At 37.4% G+C, this 22988-nt stretch overlaps 1 protein-coding gene across 1 annotated transcript in view; it reads left to right on the plus strand.

Moving 5' to 3' along the window:
- IQCJ (IQ motif containing J) overlaps positions 1 to 22988 on the plus strand; it is a 241104-nt gene that overhangs the window by 23176 nt on the left and 194940 nt on the right. The window lies entirely within an intron of this gene.

Below are 22988 nucleotides of genomic sequence, written 5' to 3' on the forward strand. Positions count from 1 at the left end.
GGTCTTGAACCCATTTAATGTCTTCCAGAACTGGACTCTTTTTTTTCTTGTGGTTTCACCAGATACAGCTCAAATCTTTCTGGGATCAATACCTTCTTAATGCCAGTAACTCTGTCCCTAGCTCGTGTTCAATTAAACATTTTTTTTTAAGGTGTCAGAAAAACTAAACTCATTAACTTATTTTACAGTTCAAGTGAAAATATTTCTGTCCAAATCTCCATGAGAGTATGTTTCTGTATACAGTTTCATTTATCTACTATTTATACATAGCAGCTGCACATATTTAGTTACTGGGATGTTAGATTGCCTTTCAGATTCAGAAAAAAGTACTCACAGCTGGCATGAATCTGCAGAATGGCTATCTTTGACTATATTTTTCCTAGCTCTTTTGCTATGATGAATGTCACACTCATAGCCAGTTAAAAGCATGTTTACCTGAAATGATTCTTTCCTAAACAAGAAACAGGATTTTGAGTGCTGTACATCAGTTGCCAAGCTAATAAGATAATCCTCTTTTCTTTTCAAAGTCTATATTCTAATCTTAAAAGCAGTCTCCTTTTCTCTTTTCTTTGCAACAGTCACTGGATAAAGATTCTGTTATCGTAATCCTATTAAAATGTTTTTACTTTTGCAGTACACTTTGATAATAGCATTTATTCCTCTAAGTATCTAGGAGGAAGACTGATAAGACAAATCTATTAAAAATTTCAGGGAAAAATAGTTGCAGAGGGAGGGCAGGTATTTAAAAGCTTAGAAATAATAGTAACTAATATTCTTAGCGGAAGAACAATCATTAATTTACGAATTAGCGTCTAGATTCTAACTGGGAAAGATAGTAATTTTCCAGTTGAAATGCCCTATACTGATCATATGTATTCACACAGGCAGATGCTAGATAAACTGAGTCCAGAGTACTGAACTAAACACCAGTCCTCACCTGTGGCATCCCTAATATATTACCCTTTATTGGTTCTGATGGCTTTAAAGTTGCTAACACCATTTTAAAAAATATACAAATGATTAGCTTTGTCAGGGGATGTGTAAACAGAGCAATAACTAGTGAATTGGTTCTGCTAAGAACATTAGCTGGTACTCTTTAGTTGGTGTAGATATTGTGCTTTCTTTTCTTGATTTTGTATGGGAGCAATTAAAATTCCTGGTGACTTCTGACATTTTTGCTTTGAGTGAGAGCATCTCTCTCTCTTTCTTTCTCTTTCACAAATAGTAAAGTTTAGTTCTCTATTCCTGATATGATCATCCTGTATTGATCCAACTTCACTTTTATAAAAGCTGCATAAAATGATTTGCCATTTCTATAAGTTTTTCTCTATTTTTTTTGTTTCTAATCAAAGTCCATTTCTATACATTGATGTATCTTACATCTAACGCTAGGTTTTTCATTTATTTTCATAACAAAGTTTCAGCTATTTTGTATTAGTGGTATATTTCAGATATGTCTGTGGTTCAGAACACTGAGAAAATATCTACTTTTGTTCATAATGTTTATATGAAAGTTACACATAAGTTAGTATAAACTTAATGTTTAATATTACTAAATGTTCTCTCAGTTGCAAAATGTGTAAAAAATTATGAATTTGCAGAAAATTTATAGTGTCCATTTCATATTTTTAAAACCTGGAGAATTACTTCTTTTGTAGGTGTATTGACTTGACTAACATGTTAGGCACTCCACTGTTAGGCACTGACCTATGATTTGACAGACATTTTTTAAGCTTCCTGAAATATGCCATTGAGGTGCTTGGTGACTCAGTTAAAGAAAAATAGAGTAATAATAGCTTATGGATTGATTTAAGGTTGTTTTTGTTGTTGTTGTTTTTAAAGATTTTATTTATTTATTTGACAGAGATCACAAGTAGGCAGAGAGGCAGGCAGAGAGAGAGGAAGGGAAGCAGGCTCCCTGCTGAGCAGAGAGCCTGATGCAGGGGCTGGATCCCAGGACTCTGGGATCATGACCTGAGCCAAAGGCAGAGGCTTTAACACACTGAGCCACCCAGGTGCCCCTGATTTAAGGGTGTTTTAAGGTCTACATTCTCTTTGGCTAAGGAGCAAACCCATAAAGCAGCTATTATCAGACATTAAGGAAGAAATTGACAGTAATACAATAATAGTAGGGTACTTCAATGCTCCGCTTACATCAATGGCTAGATAACCCAGACAGAAAATCAACAATGAAGCAATAGCTTTGAATGACACATGGACAAGTGGACCTAACATATACATTCAGAACGTTCCATCACCAAAGAGCAGAATACATTTTCTTTTGAAGTATACATAAGGAATGTGTAGTAGATCACATGTTAAGCCACAAAACAAGCTCAATAAATTTAATTAGATTGAAATTTATCATACATTTTTTCTAACCACGATTGTATGAAACTAGAAATCAATCACAAGAAAAAATCTGGAAAGAACACAAATACATGGAAGCTAACTAAATAACACGCCACTAAAATTTGAATCAGTCAACAAAGAAATCAAAGAGGAAATTAAAAAATACAGAGGGACAAATGAGAATGAAAGCACAATGGCACAAAATCTTTGTGATACAGCAAAAACTGTTCTACGAGAGAAGATTATAACAGTATAGGCATACCTCAAACAACCTAAACTTACACCTAAAGGAGCTAGAAAAGAAGAAGAAACAAAGCCCAAAATGAGAAGAAAGGAAATAATAAAGATTAGAGCAGAAATAAATGAAATAGAGACTAAAAAAAAAAAATCAGTACAACAGATTGATGAAGAGAGGAGGTGGTTCTTTGAAAAGATCAAAAAAATTTAATAAATCCTTAGTCAGACTCATCAAAAAAAGAAGAGAGAAGACTCAAATAAATAAGACTCAAATAAATGAGAGGAGAAGTAGCAACCTATATTACAGAAATACAAAGAATTGTAAGAGAACATTAAGAAAAAGTATTTGCCAACAAATTCGACAACATAGAAGAAATGGATAAATTTCTGGAAACATATCAACCTTCCAAAATGAATCAAGATAAAGAAAATTTGAACAGACCAAATACTAGCAAATAAAGTGATCAAAAAACTCCCAACAACAAACAAATGTCCAGGACCAGAAGTCTTCACAGGTGAATTCTACCAAACATTTAAAGAAGTTAATACCTATTCTTCTCAAGCTATTCCAGAAAATAGAAGAGGAAGAAAAGTCTTTAAATTCATTCTACAAGGCCAGCATCACCACGATACAAAACCAGAAAAGACACTATTAAAAAAAAAAAAAAGAAGAAGAACTACAGACTGGTAAGTCTGATTAACATAGAAACAAAATTCTCAATAAAATATTAGCAAACTGAATCCAACAATACATTAAATGCATAATCAAATGGGATTTATTCCTGGGATGCAAGTCCCAGGAATATTTGCCAGTCAATCAGCATGATACATCACATCAACAAGAAAAGAATAACAACCATATGATCATTTCAATGGGTGTGGAAAACATATTAGACAATGTACAACATGCATTCATGATAAGAAATGTCGACAAAGCAGGCTTAGTGTAAACATATCTCAACATAAGAAAGGCCATATGTGGAAAACCCACAGCTAACATCATACTCAATGGTGAAAAACTGAGAGCTTTTCCTCTAAAATCAGGAACAAGACAAGGATGTCTACTCTCTCAGCTTTTATTCAACATAGTACAGGAAGCCCTAACCCACAGCAATCAGACAAGAAAAATAAATAAAACATATCCAGATTGTCAAAGAAGAGGTAAACCTATTTGCAGATCACATGATACTATATAAAGAAAACCCTAAAGACTGCATTAAAAACTACCAGAACTGATAAATGAATTCAATAAAATCACAAAACACAAAATTAATATACATTAATATACAAAACTATTATGTGCTAATAATGAGGTAGCAGAAAGAAAAACTAAGAAAACTATCCCATTGACAATTGCACCAAAACCAATAAAATATCTAATATCTAACTTAATAAACTTAACCATGAGGCGAAAGGTCTGTACTCCAAAAACTATAAAACATTGATGAAAGAAATTAAAGATGACACAAACAAATGGAAAGATACTCCATGATCATATAGATTAGAAGAAACAATATTGTTAAAATGTTGATACAACCTGAAGCAATCTATAAATTTAATGCAATCCCTATTAAATATCAAAAACATTTTTCACAGAAGCAAAACAAATAACCCTAAAATTTGTATGGAACCACAAAAGACCCCAAATAGCCAAAGTAATCTTCAGAAAAAAGAAAAAAAAAAGCTGAAAGTCCCAGATTTTAGCATGTACTACAAAGCTGTAGTAATCAAAACAGTATGGTACTGGCAGAAAAAATAGATCAATAAAACAGAATAGTGAGTCCAGAAATAAATCCATGCTTTTAAAGTCAATTGATCTTCAAAAGGGAGGCAAGAATATGCAATGAAGAAAGTAATCTTTTTTTTTAAATTTGGAAATGGGGTTTTATTTTTTCATTTTCAATCAATATCCCTTTTATTGCTTTCAAGTGACTTATTACAGTGGCTAGACCTTTCCATGTTGAATAATAATGAGAGCCAAAATTCTTGCCTTGTTCCTAATCTTAGAAGAAAAGCATTCAATCTTTTACCATTAATTATGACATTAGTTTTAGATTTTTTTTTATAAGATATTCTTTATGAGGTTGGGGATGATCACTTCTTTTTTTTTAATTTAAATTTTATTTTTTTTAAAACTATAATATATTTTTATCCCCAGGGGTACAGGTCTGCGAATCGCCAGGTTTACACATTTCACAGCACTCACCATAGCACAACCCTCCCCAATGTCCATAACCCCACCCCCCTCTCTCAACCCCCTCCCCCCATCAACCCTCAGTTTGTTTTGTGAGATTAAGAGTCACTTATGGTTTGTCTCCCTCACAAACCCATCTTGTTTCATTTACTCTTCTCCTACCCCCTGAACCCACCATGTTGCATCTTCTCTCCCTCATATCAGGGAGATCATATGATAGTTGACTTTCTCCGATTGACTTATTTCGCTAAGCATGATACCCTCTAGTTCCATCCATATCATCGCAAATGGCAAGATTTCATTTCTTTTGATGGCTGCATAGTATTCCATTGTGTATATATACCACCTCTTCTTTATCCATTCATCTGTTGATGGACATCTAGGTTCTTTCCATAGTTTGGCTATTGTAGACATTGCTGCTATAAACATTCAGGTGCACGTGCTCCTTCGGATCACTACGTTTGTATCTTTAGGATAAATATTCAGTAGTGCAATTGCTGGGTCATAGGGTAGTTCTATTTTCAACATTTTGAGGAATCTCCATGCTGTTTTCCAGAGTGGTTGCACCAGCTTGCATTCCCACCAACAGTGTAGGAGGGTTCCCCTTTCTCCGCATCCTCGCCAGTATCTGTCATTTCCTGACTTGTTAATTTTAGCCATTCTGACTGGTGTGAGGTGATATCTCATTGTGGTTTTGATTTGTATTTCCTTGATGCCGAGTGATGTGGAGCACTTTTTCATGTGTCTGTTGGCCATCTGGACGTCTTCTTTGCAGAAATGTCTGTTCATGTCCTCTGCCCATTTCTTGATTGGATTATTTGTTCTTTGGGTGTTGAGTTTGCTAAGTTCTTTATAGATTTTGGACACTAGCCCTTTATCTGATATGTCATTTGCAAATATCTTCTCCCATTCTGTCAGTTGTCTTTTGGTTTTGTTCACTGTTTCCTTTGCTGTGCAAAAGCTTTTGATCTTGATAAAATCCCAAAAGTTCATTTTTGCCCTTGCTTCCCTTGCCTTTGGCGATGTTCCTAGGAAGATGTTGCTGTGGCTGAGGTCGAAGAGGTTGCTGCCTGTGTTCTCCTCAAGGACTTTGATGGATTCCTTTCTCACATTGAGGTCCTTCATCCATTTTGAGTCTATTTTCATGTGTGGTGTAAGGAAATGATCCAATTTCATTTTTCTGCATGTGGCTGTCCAATTTTCCCAACACCATTTATTGAAAAGGCTGTCTTTTTTCCATTGGACATTCTTTCCTGCTTTGTCGAAGATGAGTTGACCATAGAATTGAGGGTCCATTTCTGGGCTCTCTATTCTGTTCCATTGATCTATGTGTCTGTTTTTGTGCCACTACCATGCTGTCTTGATGATGACAGCTTTGTAATAGAGCTTGAAGTCCAGAGTTGTGATGCCACCAACTTTGGCTTTCTTTTTCAGTATTCCTTTGGCTATTCGAGGTCTTTTCTGGTTCCATATAAATTTTAGGATTATTTGTTCCATTTCTTTGAAAAAAAATGGATGGTACTTTGATAGGAATTGCATTAAATGTGTAGATTGCTTTAGGTAGCATAGACATTTTCACAATATTTATTCTTCCAATCCAGGAGCATGGAACATTTTTCCATTTCTTTATGTCTTCCTCAATTTCTTTCATGAGTACTTTATAGTTTTCTGTGTATAGATTCTTAGTCTCTTTGGTTAGGTTTATTCCTAGGTATCTTATAGTTTTGGGTGCAATTGTAAATGGGATGGACTCCTTAATTTCTCTTTCTTCTGTCTTGTTGTTGGTGTAGAGAAATGCAACTGATTTCTGTGCATTGATTTTATATCCTGACACTTTACTGAATTCCTGTACAAGTTCTAGCAGTTTTGGAGTGGAGTCTTTTGGGTTTTCCACATACAGTATCATATCATCTGCAAAGAGTGATAGTTTGACCACTTCTTTGCCGATTTGGATGCCTTTAATTTCCTTTTGTTGTCTGATTGCTGAGGCTAGGACTTCTAGTACTATGTTGAATAGCAGTGGTGATAATGGACATCCCTGCCGTGTTCCTGACCTTAGTGGAAAAGCTTTCAGTTTTTCTCCATTGAGAATGATATTTGCAGTGGGTTTTTCATAGATGGCTTTGATAATATTGAGGTATGTGCCCTCTATCCCTACACTTTGAAGAGTTTTGATCAGGAAGGGATGCTGTACTTTGTCAAATGCTTTTTCAGCATCTATGGAGAGTATCATATGGTTCTTGTTCTTTCTTTTATTAATGTGTTGTATCACATTGATTGATTTGTGGATGTTGAACCAATCTTGCAGCTCTGGAATAAATCCCACTTATTCGTGGTGAATAATCCTTTTAATGTACTGTTGAATCCTATTGGCTAGTATTTTGGTGAGAATTTTTGCATCTGTGTTCATCAAGGATATTGGTCTGTAGTTCTCTTTTTTGATGGGATCCTTGTCTGGTTTTGGGATCAAGGTGATGCTGGCCTCATAAAATGAGTTTGGAAGTTTTCCTTCCATTTCTATTTTTTGGAACATTTTCAGGAGAATAGGAATTAGTTCTTCTTTAAATGTTTGGTAGAATTCCCCCGGGAAGCCGTCTGGCCCTGTGCTTTTGTTTGTTTGGAGATTTTTGATGACTGTTTCAATCTCCTTACTGGTTATGGGTCTGATTCAGGCTTTCTATTTCTTCCTGGTTCAGTTGTGGTAGTTTATATGTCTCTAGGAATGCATCCATTTCTTCCAGATTGTCAAATTTGTTGGCATAGAGTTGCTCATAGTATGTTCTTATAATTGTCTGTATTTCTTGGTGTTCGTTGTGATCTCTCCTCTTTCGTTCATGATTTTACTTTTTGGGTCCTTTCTCTTTTCTTTTTGATAAGTCTGGCCAGGGGTTTATTGATCTTATTAATTCTTTCAAAGAACCAGCTCCTAGTTTCGTTGATTTGTTCTATTGTTTTTTTGGTTTCTATTTCATTGATTTCTGTTCTGATCTTTACGATTTCTCTTCTCCTGCTGGGTTTAGGCTTTCTTTCTTGTTCTTTCTCCAGCTCCTTTAGGTGTAGGGTTAGGTTGTGTACCTGAGACCTTTCTTGTTTCTTGAGAAAGGCTTGTACTGCTATATATTTTCCTCTCAGGACTGACTTTGCTGTGTCCCACAGATTTTGAACGGTTGTGTTTTCATTATCATTTGTTTCCATGAATTTTTTCAATTCTTCTTTAATTTCCTAGTTGACCCATTCATTCTTTAGAAGGATGCTGTTTAGTCTCCATGTATTTGGGTTCTTTCCAAATTTCCTCTTGTGATTGAGTTCTAGCTTCAGAGCATTGTGGTCTGAAAATATGCAGGGAAAGATCCCAATCTTTTGATACCGGTTGAGACCTGACTTAGGACGGAGGATGTGATCTATTCTGGAGAATGTTCCATGTGCACTAGAGAAGAATGTGTATTCTGTTGCTTTGGGATGAAATGTTCTGAATATATCTGTGATGTCCATCTTGTCCAGTGTGTCATTTAAGGCCTTTATTTCCTTGTTGATCGTTTGCTTGGATGATCTGTCCATTTCAGTGAGGGGAATGTTAAAGTCCCCTACGATTATTGTATTATTGTTGATGTGTTTCTTTGATTTTGTAATTAACTGGTATATATAGTTGGCTGCTCCCACGTTAGGGGCATAGATATTTAAAATTGTTAGATCTTCTTGTTGGACAGATCCTTTGAGTATGATATAGTGTCCTTCCTCATCTCTTATTATAGTCTTTGGCTTAAAATCTAATTGATCTGATATAAGGATTGCCACTCCTGCTTTCTTCTGATGTCCATTAGCATGGTAAATTCTTTTCCACCCCCTCACGTTAAATCTCGAGGTGTCTTCGGGTTTAAAATGCGATTCTTGTAGGCAACATATAGATGGGTTTTGTTTTTTTAATCCATTCTGATACCCTGTGTCTTTTGATTGGGGCGTTTAGCCCATTAACATTCAGGGTAAGTATTGAGAGACATGAATTTAGTGCCATTGTATTGCCTGTAAGGTAACTGTTATTGTATATTGTCTCTGTTCCTTTCTGATCTACTACTTTTAGGGTCTCTCTTTGCTTAGACGACCCCTTTCAATATTTCCTGTAGAGCTGGTTTGGTCTTTGCAAATTCTTTCAGTTTTTGTTTGTCCTGGAAGCTTTTAATCTCTCCTTCTATTTTCAATGATAGCCTAGCTGGATATAGTATTCTTGGCTGCATGTTTTTCTCATTTAGTGCTCTGAATATATCATGCCAGCTCTTTCTGGCCTGCCAGGTCTCTGTGGATAAGCCTGCTGCCAATCTAATATTTTTACCATTGTATGTTACAGACTTCTTTTCCCGGGCTGCTTTCAGGATTTTCTCTTTGTCACTAAGACTTGTAAATTTTACTATTAGGTGACAGGGTTGGACCTATTCTTATTGATTTTGAGGGGGGTTCTCTGAACCTCCTGGATTTTGATGCTTGTTCCCTTTGCCATATTGGGGAAATTCTCTCCAATAATTCTCTCCAGTATACCTTCTGCTCCCCTCTCTGTTTCCTCTTCTTCTGGAATCCCAATTATTCTAATGTTGTTTCGTCTTATGGTGTCACTTATCTCTTGAATTCTCCCCTCGTGGTCCAGTAGCTGTTTGTCCCTCTTTTGCTCAGCTTCTTTATTCTCTGTCATTTGGTCTTCTATATCGCTAATTCTTTCTTCTGCCTCATTTATCCTAGCAGTGAGAGCCTCTATTTTTGATTGCACTCATTAATAGCTTTTTTTATTTCAACTTGGTTAGATTTTAGTTCTTTTATTTCTTCAGAAAGGGCTTTTATGTCTCCTGAGAGGGTTTCTCTAATATCTTCCATGGCTTTTTCGAGCCCGGCTAGAACCTTGAGAATCGTCATTCTGAACTGTAGATCTGACATATTACCAATGTCTGTATTGATTAGGTCCTTAGCCTTTGGTACTGCCTCTTGTTCTTTTTTTTGTGGTGAATTTTTCCGCCTTGTCATTTTGTCCAGATAAGAGTATATGAAGGAGCAAGTAAAATACTAGAATGGTGGCAACAACCCCAGGAAAATATGCTTTAACCAAATCAGAAGAGATCCCAATTCGTGAGTGGGGAGAAAGGGGATAAAAAGAGGCTCAGCAAGAAAAAAAAAATGAAACAATTAAAAGAAGAAAATGAATAAAGAAAAAATATAAGAAGGAAAAGGGTAAAAGTTCAAAAAATTTAGCAGAAGAAGAGGAAAAAATTGAACAAGAAAAAAAAATTAACTGCAAGGCTAAATAATCATGGGGATAAAGCCATGAGTTCCGTGCTTTGCTTTCTCCTCCTCTGGTATTCCGCTGCTCTGCTTGGTATTGAAACTGCACTCCTTGGTAGGTGAACTTGGTCCTGGCTGGATTTCTTGTTGCTCTTCTGGGGGAGGTGCCTGTTGTAGTGATTCGCAAGTGTCTTTGCCCCAGGCAGAGTTGCACCTCCCTTACCAGGGGCCGGCTGAGTAATCCTCTCGGGTTGCTTTCGGGAGCTTTTGATCCCTGAACGCTTTCCCTAGAGTTCCCGAGGACAGGACCATGGTGGCCTCCCATTCTCCGGCCTGGAGGAGCCAAGAGCCCGGGGCCCTACTTCTCAGTGTGCCCTCAGAGAATAGCGCCCAATTACTCCCATCACGCTGCCTCCGGCTGCGCTCCAAGCTGACCGAGCCTGCGGCAGGTTCAAGGTAACCCCGAGTTTAGAGTTCACTCCTCGGCTCTTCTCTGTAGCCGGCTTCCCCGTTCTAATACCTGTAAGCTCTGCAACACTCAGACACCCCCGATCCTTCTGTGACCCTGCGGGACCTGAGGCCACGCTGACCCCATGCGGTCTTCACCCCGGTTAAGCTTCTGGAGCGATGTCCCTCAGCAGAACAGACTTTTAAAAGTCCCGATTTTGTGCTCCATTGCTCCACCGCTTGCCAGGAGCTGGCCCCTCCCCCTGCGGTCTATCTTCCCGTCGCTTTGGAGTCACTTCTCCGCCAGTCTTACCTTTCAGAAAGTGGTTGATTTTCTGTTTCTAGAATTGCAGTTCTTCTCTTCGATCTCCCGTTGGATTTGTAGGTGTTTGCAATCTTTAGATAAGCTATCTAGCTGATCTCCCGCTATCTGAAGTAGTCTCAGCCTGCTACTTCTCCGCCATCTTGACTCTTCTCCCCTAAAGTTCGGGATGATCATTTCTCTTCCTATGTAATAAGATAGTGTTTTCAACAAACGGCATTGGGAAAACTGGACAGATATATGCAAAGGAGTGAAACTGGACCACTTTCTTACATCATACACTAAGATAAACTCAAAAAGCATTAAAGACCTTAATGTAAAACCTGAAACCATAAAGTTTTTAGAAGGAAAATTAGGCAGTAATTTCTTTGACATCAGCCACAGAACCGTTTTCCTAGATAGGTCTGCTGAGGCAAAATTAAACTATTGGGACTACACCAAAATAGGAAACTATTTGCAAATATGTTTTATAGAGTAATTTAGGGCAAAAAGCCCAAACTAAAATAGGAAACTATTTTGGTGTAGTCCCAATAGTTTAATTTTGCCTCAGCAGACCTATCTAGGAAATCATCAACGAAACAAATCATCAACAATCATCAACAAAACAAATCATCAACAAAACAAAAAGATTACCTACTGAATGGGAGAAGATATTTGCAAATGAGATATTCAGTGAGGGGTTAATACCCAAAATACATAAAGAACTTAAACTACTCAACACCAGAAAAACAAACAACCCAATTAAAAAATGGGCAGAAGACATGAATAGAGTTTTTTTTTTAAGGAAGACAGACAGATGGCCAACAAAACTTGAAAAGATGCTCAGTCATGGTGCAAATTAAAACAACAGTGAGGGCGCCTGGGTGGCTCAGTGGGTTAAGCCGCTGCCTTCGGCTCAGGTCATGATCTCAGGGTCCTGGGATCAAGTCCCGCATCGGGCTCTCTGCTCAGCAGGGAGCCTGCTTCCCTTCCTCTCTCTCTGCCTGCCTCTCTGCCTCTCTGCCTACTTGTGATCTGTCTGTCAAATAAATAAATAAAATCTTTAAAAAAAAACAATAATGAGATATCACTATACACTTGTGATGATGGCTAAAATCAAAAACACAATAAATAACAAGTGTTGGTGAATGTGTGGAAATGAAGGAACCCTCATGTATTGTTGGTGGGTGTACAAACTAGTATAGCCACTGTGGAAAACAATATGGAGTTGTTTCAAAAAATTAAAAATAGGATTGCCATATGATCCAGAAATTCTACTACTGACTGTTTATCCAAAGAAAACAAAAACACTAATTCCAAAAGGTATATGCACCCCTGTATTTATTGCAACATTATTTACAAGAGTGAAATTATGGAAGCATCCCAAATGTCCTTCAATAGATGATGGAGAAAGATGTACACACGTGCACGCACGCACGTGCGCGCGTGCGCGCGCGCACACACACACACACACACACACACTGGAGTATTACTCAGCCATAAAAGAAGAATGAAATCTTGCCATTTGCAACAACATGGATGGACTCAGAGGGTATAATGTAAGTGAAATAGGTCATCTGTAGAATTTAAGAAACAAAACAGATGAACATAGGTAAAAGAAGAAAAAAAAGAGGAGGCAGCAAACTATAGAAGACTCTTAACTATAGAAAACACATTGAGGGTTGTTGGAGGGGAGATGAGCAGGTGGATGGACTAAATGTAAATGGGTGATGGGTATTTAGGAGGGCAGTTGTGATAAGCACTGGGTGTAATATGGAAGTGATGAATCACTAAATTCTACACCTGAAACTCATACAACACTCTATGTTAACTAACTAAAATTTAAATAAGAACTTGAAACAAGAACAAAATAAATAAATAAATAAAATAAAAAAGACAAAAAACCAGACTCTTAAATACAAACTAATTGGATCTGGCAACAATCAGCTGGGAGGTAGGCAAGGTGGGGTGTGAAATAGGTAAGAGGATTAAAAGTACACTTATCTTGGGGCGCCTGGGTGGCTCAGTGGATTAAAGCCTCTGCCTTCAGCTCAGGTCATGATTCCAGGGTCCTGGGATCGAGCCCCGCATCGGGCTCTCTGCTCGGCAGGGAGCCCGCTTCCTCGTCTCTCTCTCTGCCTGCCTCGCTGCCTACCTGTGATCTCTGTCAAATAAAAAAAAAAATCTTTATTAAAAAAAAAAAGTACACTTATCTTGATGAGCCCTGGGAAATGTTTAGAACTTGTGAATCATTATATTGTCCCCTGAAACTAATGTAATACTGTTTGAATAAAAAAAAAAATGAAAAAGAGGAGCAAATATGTTTTATAGAGTAATTTAGGGCAAAAAGCCCAAACTAAAACATGCAATTTTAAGTTAAAATATTAATGAAACATGTTTTGTGTTTTCTTTTCTTTTTTCTTTTTTCTTTTTTTTTTTTTTGCGCTAAATCTAAAATTCTGTAATGCTGGTATTTCTTATAGAAGTCTGTGAGGGATCTTCCCAGAGCTGACATTTAATCACCTACTTGTCTGCTATATTTATATCTAAGTTAGTGATTTCCTGGGACAGATGTATCCCTCATTTCTCTTTACATCAGACAGAGACATTTTAAATTCCTAGTAACTAGTGAGGCTGAAATACGGAATAATTTTTTTTTTGAAAAGGAATAATTCTGTGTAGTTTTAGTTTCCCATTTTTGAAATGGAAACCCTGCAGTGATTTAATTTCACGAATATTAAATTTGCATACACCTACATGGGTTTCTTTGTTTCATTTCAAGGACAAGCTAGTGAGGCAGAGAAAACCTCTGTCCAGTGTCTGTGCTTCTTGGCCCAAGACCTCAGCAGGGCTAGTTAGTGGGGAATTGACAGTTTGGAAATGAGCAAAGCAAATATCTGTGATCTCTGGGGGACGTCAAGCCACACAGGACCATTTGCTCTTCCCCAAACATGCCTTAAGTGTTCTCCCCTTGGTCTCCTGGTGATCTAGTTTCTGGCCTTCTTTTACCCCTTCCTTTTGTTCCTTCCCTTTGGACTTAGATTCAGAATTGTGTTAATCCCATTTCTCAGTTCATCGGACACTTTCATCAGCAGATCATGCAAGGTCCCTTTCTTGTTTTATGAATTTATTTTCCTCTTAGTCTCTGATTACCACACTCATTCTCCCTTTCCAAGACATTAAGTCAAATGTGTGTGTTTGATGTGTGATTCCTTTTAAAATATGCAGTCTTGGTGTGTATTTAAATTTGTACAAGTGTTATTGTGTTATAGCTCTCCTTCTTTCTTACCTTTCCCTCCTCAATACATTTTGCATATCTATTCATATGCATACAGCTAGCTTACTGCTTCTAATTCTGCATAGATTTTTATGTTATAAATTTACCATATTTTACTTTTCTATTTTTCTAGAGCTCCTGCTCACTGCAGTGGCCTTCCATCATTTCTCCATATCCTGAAATTTCTCCATATCCTGAAGTTTAGCCATATTGTCTTCTTTACATCCCTCTAAAGTATCAAAAGTCTTTGCATTCCTGTTTGGCCTCCATACTCACCACCTACACAACACCTATAATTACACATTTTTTATATTTCTCCTTCAATGTAATTTAATTCAAGAAGTCTTTCCTGGGGGTGCCTGGGTTGCTCAGTCATTAAGTGTCTGCTTTTGGCTCAGGTCATGATCCCAGGGTCAGGGGATCTAGCCCTGCATGGGGCTCCCTGCTCAGCAGGAAGCCTGCTTGTCCCGCTCCCACTCCCTCTGCTTGTGTTCCCTCTCTCACTCTGTCTCTCTCTGTCAAATAAATAAATAAAATCTTAAAAAAAAAAGTCTTTCCTGATTTCCTCTCCAGAGTATGCTTAGGCTCCCATTCCATGTTGATTGCATTTCCCTTACTGAAGCGAAAATAGCACTTTATTATAATGCTTTACTAGCCAATAAGTTCCCAAGGCTCTCAATCATGTCTTCTGTGCTCACTGTTGGATGATTAATTTCTCAGTAACTAATTCATTGTCTAGAACATGTTAGATACTCTATAAAGATGTTGCTTGAGTGGACAAATGCATGAATGAAATCAAGACATGACTGCTGAATCCAAGAACTCATAGTTCTCCTAATGACACAGCCAGTTAATAATAGTATCCCCATTTTATTGGAAACTGAAGCTCAGGAAGATTAAATTGTTAAAGTTATATTCAGATGAAACATGGGGATGAGATTCAAATCCATACATCTTTGACTGTGTGTGGTGGTATTTTAGATTCAGAAGCCTTTGGGGACTAGTCTGTGACTTTTTATTACTGATGATTTTGTTACATTGAATCCTCTCCTAACTGCAGATACCTAATCCATTCTTTGGAGCTATAGACTGAAGAGGAAGATAGTAGATTAATTCATCAAGACATCTCTATTGAGTTCCTACTATATGCCAGGCACTAAGGTGCTGAGAATACAGTGTAGAGGTAACAAGCAAAATCTCTATTGCATTCAAGTTTATATTCTCATGGGAGAGACAATGAATAAGTCAGCATATAGTTTCAGGTGGTATTAAGGAGCTTGAGAAAGACTTGTGGTGGTTGTAGATAATTTAAAATCATTAGTCAAGATATTTGAATAAATGAGAATGAGAAGAGTCTATTCAGAGAAAAATCCAGGCCAAAAATGTTCCAGGCAGAAGGAAGAGGAGGTTTGAAAGCTGAGAAGGGAGAATAGCCTTGGTGGTTTGAGAAGCAAGTAGGAGGCCCATGGGGTTGCAGCTTGGTGAACAAGTGGAAATGAGGTACATGGTGTCTTAGTCCATTCAGGCTGCTATAACAAAATACCATAGACTGGGAGACTTATAGACAGCAGAAATTTGTTGCTCACAGTTGTGGATGCTGGAAATCAAGTTCAGGGTGCCAGCATTGTTGGGTTGTGGTAAGGACCCTCTTTTGGCTTGCCAACTGCCAACTTCTGATTTTATCTTCACATGAATAAGCAAGAGAACACTTTTAGGCCTCTTTTATAAGGACACAAATTACATTCATGAAGGTAAAGCCCTATAACTGCCTTGAAGGTTTCGTTTCTTTATATCACTTTAGGGGTTAGGATTTCACCATATGAATTTGGGCAGGGAAAGGACACAAACATTCAAACTATAGCAGATGGTTAGGCAGGTGATACTTCACAAGGTCTTATAGGCCATGATGAGGGTATTGTATGTCAGGAAGCCAGTATAAGGTTTTAAGCTAGGGAGTTATGTGATCTGACTTAACATTTTAAAAAGATCACTTTGAGTGATTATAGGGACAAAAAAATTGAAAGGTGAGGTAGCAGTTAGGAGGATATTACCATAGTCCAAGTTGGTAGCTGTAGGAATGGTAAGTAGTGGTCAGATCTGAAATACATTTCAAAATACTGCAAATAAGATTTGGTAATTTATTGAATGTGTATATGGAGGAATTGTGTAATTGTGTGATTGTGTGATGGATGTGAGGGAAATTAAAGAACCAAAGTGGGCTGACCATAGGGAATGATGGAGCCACTGACTGAGATGGGAAAGACTTAGGATGGAGCGGACTTCAAGTGGAAATCAAGCTCTGTCTTAGACATGCTTTATTTGAGATGTCTACTAGACATCTAGGGTCCTAATCAAGTAGAGAAACAACCAAGAGCTGGAGGAAACTTTAGGCCTTGAGATACAAACATGAGAGCAATCTGTGTATAGATAGTTTTAAAGCCAGGCTCCAGGGAGTAAAGAAGGAGAAAAAGGTGAAGGATTGTAGCTCCAGAGTACCTAACATTTGGAAGTTAGGATGAAGAGTGCCCAGCAAAACAGACTGAGAAAGAGTAGCCATTGAGGTAGAAGGGAAGACAGAGAAAGTAGAGAAAATGTTCAGGAAGAAGAATGGTCAGCTATGTGATAGGTATTTGAAAGGACACTGATCGCTGGAATTGGCAAAAACCAGACTCATGAATGACTTTCCCAAGACCCACTTTCCCTGGCTGAAAAGCTAACGTACATGCTCTTTGTTTGTTGTTTATATTTTTATAAATCAAGTTTTGCTTTAGGCCCCAAAGGATCCTATTACCAAGATGACTTTATGGAAGGGACACCTTTTGTGAAGTCAGTTCTTCTGTTATACTGCAAATTATCACACACCCCCAATTTTTCTAATGGATTCATATAGAGATGTCTTTTTCCTTTCTCAAGTAAAACTCATTACTTTACCTGATCTACCTAACTGCTTGAAATCCTTAAAGTCTTTATACTTAACTTCTGAAAAATGACCATCTACCAGCTAATGAAGCTTCTGTCCAACTTGTTTAAGGACGATGCTATTGAGTCTGATAGTAATATTAATAAGCTGAAAAGTAATAAGTAATAATAGTAATAAGGCCAAAAGTAATACTAATAATAATTTATTGAGCATTTACCATATGCCAGGCATTATCCTAAGTGCTTTCCATTCATTTACTTTTTAAAAATTCTCACAACAATGTTAAGTATATGTATTACTCTTTTTTATGGAAAGAGAGGCACAGAGAGGGGTAAGCAAGTAGCCAAAGGTCAGGCATTTAGTAAGTGGAGGTACTAAGACCCAAAGCCTAACCTTTCTAACCATCAAAACAGATTGTGTTCATGTATTCATTCTTTCATTGGGTGCTCTCTAGGTTCTGACACTTGTGACAGATATAAATGTATCTATACCCTAAGAACTCTCTGTCATCCCCAACTCCTGCTTACCCAGATTGTCCCAAAATAGCTGTGTGAACTGAGCATGTGCATGTTGCATTTGTGTTTTTTTTAATTTTAAAATAAAAGTTTAAAATAAAATTTTAAATTTTAAAATTAAAAAAAATTTTTGGTAAACAACTTTATGGGTGCGAAAGAACTTTAATATTGGGTTGGTGAAGATGACATTAATCTCTAGTTCAAGTAAGTGAATCGAAAACGTGCATAATATAAGTGTCTGCCAGGAGCCCTGAGAAGATGCCATTGTGATTGCTGTTTTATTTAGAGATTATAAATATTCACAAATTGAGATTAAATTTCCCAGCTCCCCTTTTCTGTCAGCAATAAGGACACTGACGATCTGGTAAAATTAATTACTTGATTTGCATGCATTTTGTTAATCACTCATTGCCTACAGACCTGATATTTTCTCATCTTGTAGAATAAAATAAAAAAAAATTAAAGATGGCAACAAGATTAGGAGAGATAGGAACTTAAATTTATAATAGTGTTCCTTGACTCAAAAGTAAACACAATTCTTTGGCCTTTTAGTTGTTTAATTTTGGGGATCAAAGAGGAATGCATTCTCCCCTGCATAAAATAGGTGATGAAGAAAGAAAACAATGAAGAGGGTTTTTTGGAGCAGGAGATTTGTTTGCAAAAATGCCTTATATTCTCTTTGATTACTTATATTGAGTCTTTCCAAAAAAAAAAAAAAAACTCTCAAACAGTGATTTACATAGCTGTATTAGCTGTGAAACTGTGCTGCAGTAATTTATTGGTGAATTTCATGCTCCAAGATGGGGCTCAGCAGTAAATTCCCATCATCTTGATACCCTTTCATGCCTACCACTTAGTCACAGAAGCAACTATTTGAAGTTACAAAAACCTCAAATAGGGGCGCCTGGGTGGCTCAGTGGGTTAAGCTGCTGCCTTCGGCTCAGGTCATGATCCCAGGTCCTGGGTTCGAGCCCCACATCGGGCTTTCTGCTCGGCAGGGAGCCTGCTTCCTCCTCTCTCTCTGCCTGCCTCTCTGCCTACTTGTGATTTCTCTCTGTCAAATAAATAAATAAAATCTTTAAAAAAAAAAAAAAAAAAAAAAAAAAACCTCAAATAATTATGTTATAAACTCTTTGTTTTTTTTTTTTTTTTTAAGATTATTTATTTATTTATTTGACAGACAGAGATCCCAAGTAGGCAGAGAGGCAGACAGATAGAGAGGCGGAAGCAGGCTCCCCGCCGAACAGAGAGCCCAATGCAGGGCTCTATCCCAGGACCCTGAGATCATGACCTGAGCTGAAGGCAGAGTCTTAACGCAGTGAGCCACCCAGGTTCCCCTACTCCTTGTGTTTTATTGTTTTTTAGTTTTGTCTTCAGATTTCTAAGAAGCTACTATAAGGAAAAATGGTAGTATTTGAAGGTCCCCACGAAATTATAGGGAGAGAAGGGAATTTGTGTGGGAGGGGGGATGGGATCAACCTATATTGGATGGCTCCTGGGTCCCAGGACTGCTAGACCCTATGAACACATTATCTAATTTAAGCCTCCCAACAGCCCTGTGAGATGGATAAATTGATCTTGATTTATCAATGACAGGCACTGAGCTCAAGCAGAAATCTTTATACGTGGGCATTTCTGCCTATCTCTAGTCTTAAGGCAGCCTTGAGCTGGGTAGAAACCAGGTAAAATGAATCTAGCACCTGGCATTTACTGAGTAGGTTGCTGGAAAATTGTTTTCATGCCTGCTGTTTTTGTTATGATTTTCCCCTTTTGTTGGGTAGAAGGATTAGCTCCCCTACAAGGCCTTTCTCTAACTGTGGTAATTTAAATACATAAATCCACCCTTTCTGTCAGGTTCACTTGAGGAGAGCAGAACATTTAAGGAAATGATCATACAACCCACAACTGTTAACTCTTGGTTTACTAAGGAGCCTATGTTAATGATATTTACTTACTCTCAACTGTAGAGAAAACTGCACTTTAACTCTCAAATAGCCAAATTAAAAAAAAAAAAAAACAGCAAGTAAAAATTCTCAAAGGCTGAGAGCACATAGTGCCATAGACTTTTTAATTGTATTAGCTGAAAAACATGCCAGTTCTTGTAATTTTGTGTTGTTCGCCAATTAAAAGCTCTACGATTTCAGTAACAAATAATCATATTCCCTGTTATTTTATTGGCTTCTAGAGACAGCCTCAGGTTCTATATTTGGTTTAGCTGGTGTGTATGTGTGTTGATTTTCAAACATGGAATTGGGACATGTGTACTAATAAAGGATTTTATCTTATTTATGATTTATTTACACATGACTAACTTATGAAGATGTTTATCATATCCACATATCCATTTCCTGAGAAGAGTGATATTAGAAATTATATAACTAAGATCTCTAATACATATAAACACTAATAATAGTTTGTATATGAAGCATCACTCCTATGTTTTGCAACAACATTTGAGAGGGATTTACAAAATTTTATGCTCATACATATCAATGTTGATAGAAATGTAGTATTCTAGCAATCAGATACGTTTTTTTCTCTCTGCCTTCTAATTCATGCTTTAACAATATCAGACTATTTATAGCTTTCTGAACTATGGAGCAGAGAGGTGGAAAATGTAGACTATGAAAACCTTGTTCTGGGTTTGACCTGAACTTTGCCACTTACTAGCTGTAAGATCTTTGGCAGATGAATCTCTCTAATGCTCAAATTTTCATCAGTAGAATAGAAATAAATCTGTTATGAAGATTAAATGAAATAGTGCACCTAAAGTGTCTAAATAGTGCCTGATGCACAGAGCCACTCAGTGAAGGCTAGCTCTATGATTATCATCATTATTATCACATCACACTGTTTTATCTTTATGTGTCTTTGCATCTGTGTTTCCTCTGCATCTTCTCCCATTTGTTCTTCTTTCTAATGAACTCTTTTTTATTTCTTCAAAGCCTGGCTAGAAAGTCATTTCTTCTGGGAAGGCTTTCCTTACCTCCAGCCTAGGCACAACGATATGTTCCCCTCCAGTGCTCCTTCTTCACCTTGTGCTTGATTCTGCTGTCACATTACATGCCCTCCCACGATGGTTATTGACTGAGTCAACGTCCTCTCCTTGTCTAGACTGTGACCATTACAAGAAACTGTTCCCTCTTATTCATTGTGTATTCCCAGCATCCAGAGTAGTACCTGTCAGACAATGGGCACCCCATGGATGATTCCTCAGTTGAATTTCTAACAGGTAGCGGCTGCGCTACACTGGTATAAAAGAGTTTTAAGGACTGTGAATCTGAGAATAAATAGTCTTCTTTCTATCTGTTGCATCAAGTTGAAATCTGTTTTCGTACTCAATAGTATCCAATCTGAAATTACGGTTAAAGGAATTTTAGTGCAGCATTGTATACAATGAAGCTTAAAAGAAAATGACATGCATAAGAAGATGACTAGGTCCTTTATGATAATAGAAGAAGCTTATTGATGTGGTTTTGCAAATCATAGGTTTAAATACTTACCCTGGGTCTTACTGCTCTTGCTATAGTCCTCTATGTTGCTAGTATTCCCACCTTGTGGTTTAGCTTCACTAGGGACTTATATGTAACTGCTGCGTAGTTTTGATTTACATTTAAGATTTTCATATTTCCACTAAGCTCTAAGACAAAACTTTGTGAATATAGAGAGCGTTCTATAGTCTATTACCAGAAAATTGATGAAGTGCATTCATGGTAGTGGGTAGAGTTCAAGTATTAAAATGATGTTCTCACTTGAAATTATATAAAACTAATAAAAACTCTTCTGTCTTAATCACATCATATTAAAAATATTCCTCTTTGAGCTTTCTACTCTAGGATTTTAAGTAGAAAACAATGAAAAAATAACTTCAAATAATAAATTGATCAATATCTTTCAGAGTGGTCTGAGACTACATTCTTGAGGCTATAGTGCATGTTCTATGACAATCTTTAAAAATAGAGCTTTTGTTTTGATAATAGTCTAAAAATTAGACTAAGCATCTTCTGGACCATCCTGTAACTGAACACTGGACTTGCATATATGCTAGTGTTGGTGCCAGATGATCCCAACTTCCTATGGCTCGGGAAGAAGGCCAGAAGCTGTCCAAATGAGATCCCTTATACATGGTGAAATGGGCTTGCTAGGACAAGTGAACTTGTGCCTTAGCAGTAAGCACCAAAGGTGATTTGGTTTTAGCAAAAGCACATAAATTTATCACATTAAAATAATGCTATGAATTGGGTTGTATTGGTTTTGTAGTTTTATTCGCACTTAATTTTCAAATTTGTTCTGGTTTGGTAGTTGCTTAAACGAACAACAAGCATAAGGGATTTAGTTTTACATTTATACATATTTATTTTTTTATTTTTTTAAAAGATTTTATTTATTTATTTGACAGACAGGGATCACAATAGGCAAAGAGGCAGGCAGAGAGAGGAGGGGAAGCAGGTTCCCTGTCAAGCAGAGAGCCTGATGCGGGGCTCAATCCCAGGACCCTGGGATCATGACCTGAGCCGAAGGCAGAGGCTTTAACCCACTGAACCACTCAGGTGCCCTCATTTTACATATTTAAATAACATTTTAATTTTCTAGTGTAATGCAGTATTGTGTCTTGAGGTTTTTTTCCCCCTTCTTTGAGTTCTTTCAAAGCAAACCATATAATTAGTCCATTTTGAGAAATGCTATAATGGGTCCTACTTCTGATTTTTTGGGAAGAGTTCGTCAGTACCCGAAGAGCCCCTTATTAAATACTGCGTGCCATAGGTGCTCAATAGCCCCTGATTACCCGAGGAGAGCCCTCATTCTACCACCTGCTTTTGCGAGCAAGTTGCAGACTCTGTTTCCTTATCTAACTGAGTTGGTGCTTGGATTTAAGGATCTTTTAGCTCCTTCTATCTCTAAAATTTGAGCCTACCCCACCGATTTCTGCCATTTGTTTACTTTTCCACCCTATCACCCAACCTGACCTATAAAATTGGATTTTTTTTTTAACCTTCTTTTACACCACTGACAATACTGACATGTTTGAGTTCATTCAGTTTTCTTGAAACGGGAACTTACCTTTCTTATTGAAAGTTGTAAAGTCTTTTTTTTTTTTTCTTGAAAGAAAACAAATATAAGAGGAAAGCACTTAACCCAGAGCTCTGGACACATAGAACCAATATATCGCCTTTGAAAGACTTTAATATCTCTGACAAAGGCTGCTGGGCAGAACGCTGGGCAATGTTAACTGTTCCCTCCCCTCCCTCTGATCCTGAGGCCATCAGTTCTCTTAATTGGTGTGAAATCTCTCTAGAACTATGAGATACATAGGACTTGATCCATAGTCCTGCTCACTGTTATGTCGGGGCTTTGGGGGACCTAGAAGAACTCAGCTATTTGGGCAGTACACTTCTGGTGCTTTGGACAGACCTTGCACTTAATGAATGGGTGAGCTTGTTTGAGCAGTCTTAAAGCAGACCCAGCTTGTTTGTGGGTGGGAC

The sequence above is a fragment of the Lutra lutra genome, chromosome 1 (assembly GCF_902655055.1).
Source record: "Lutra lutra chromosome 1, mLutLut1.2, whole genome shotgun sequence".
NCBI classification, from domain to species: domain Eukaryota; kingdom Metazoa; phylum Chordata; class Mammalia; order Carnivora; family Mustelidae; genus Lutra; species Lutra lutra.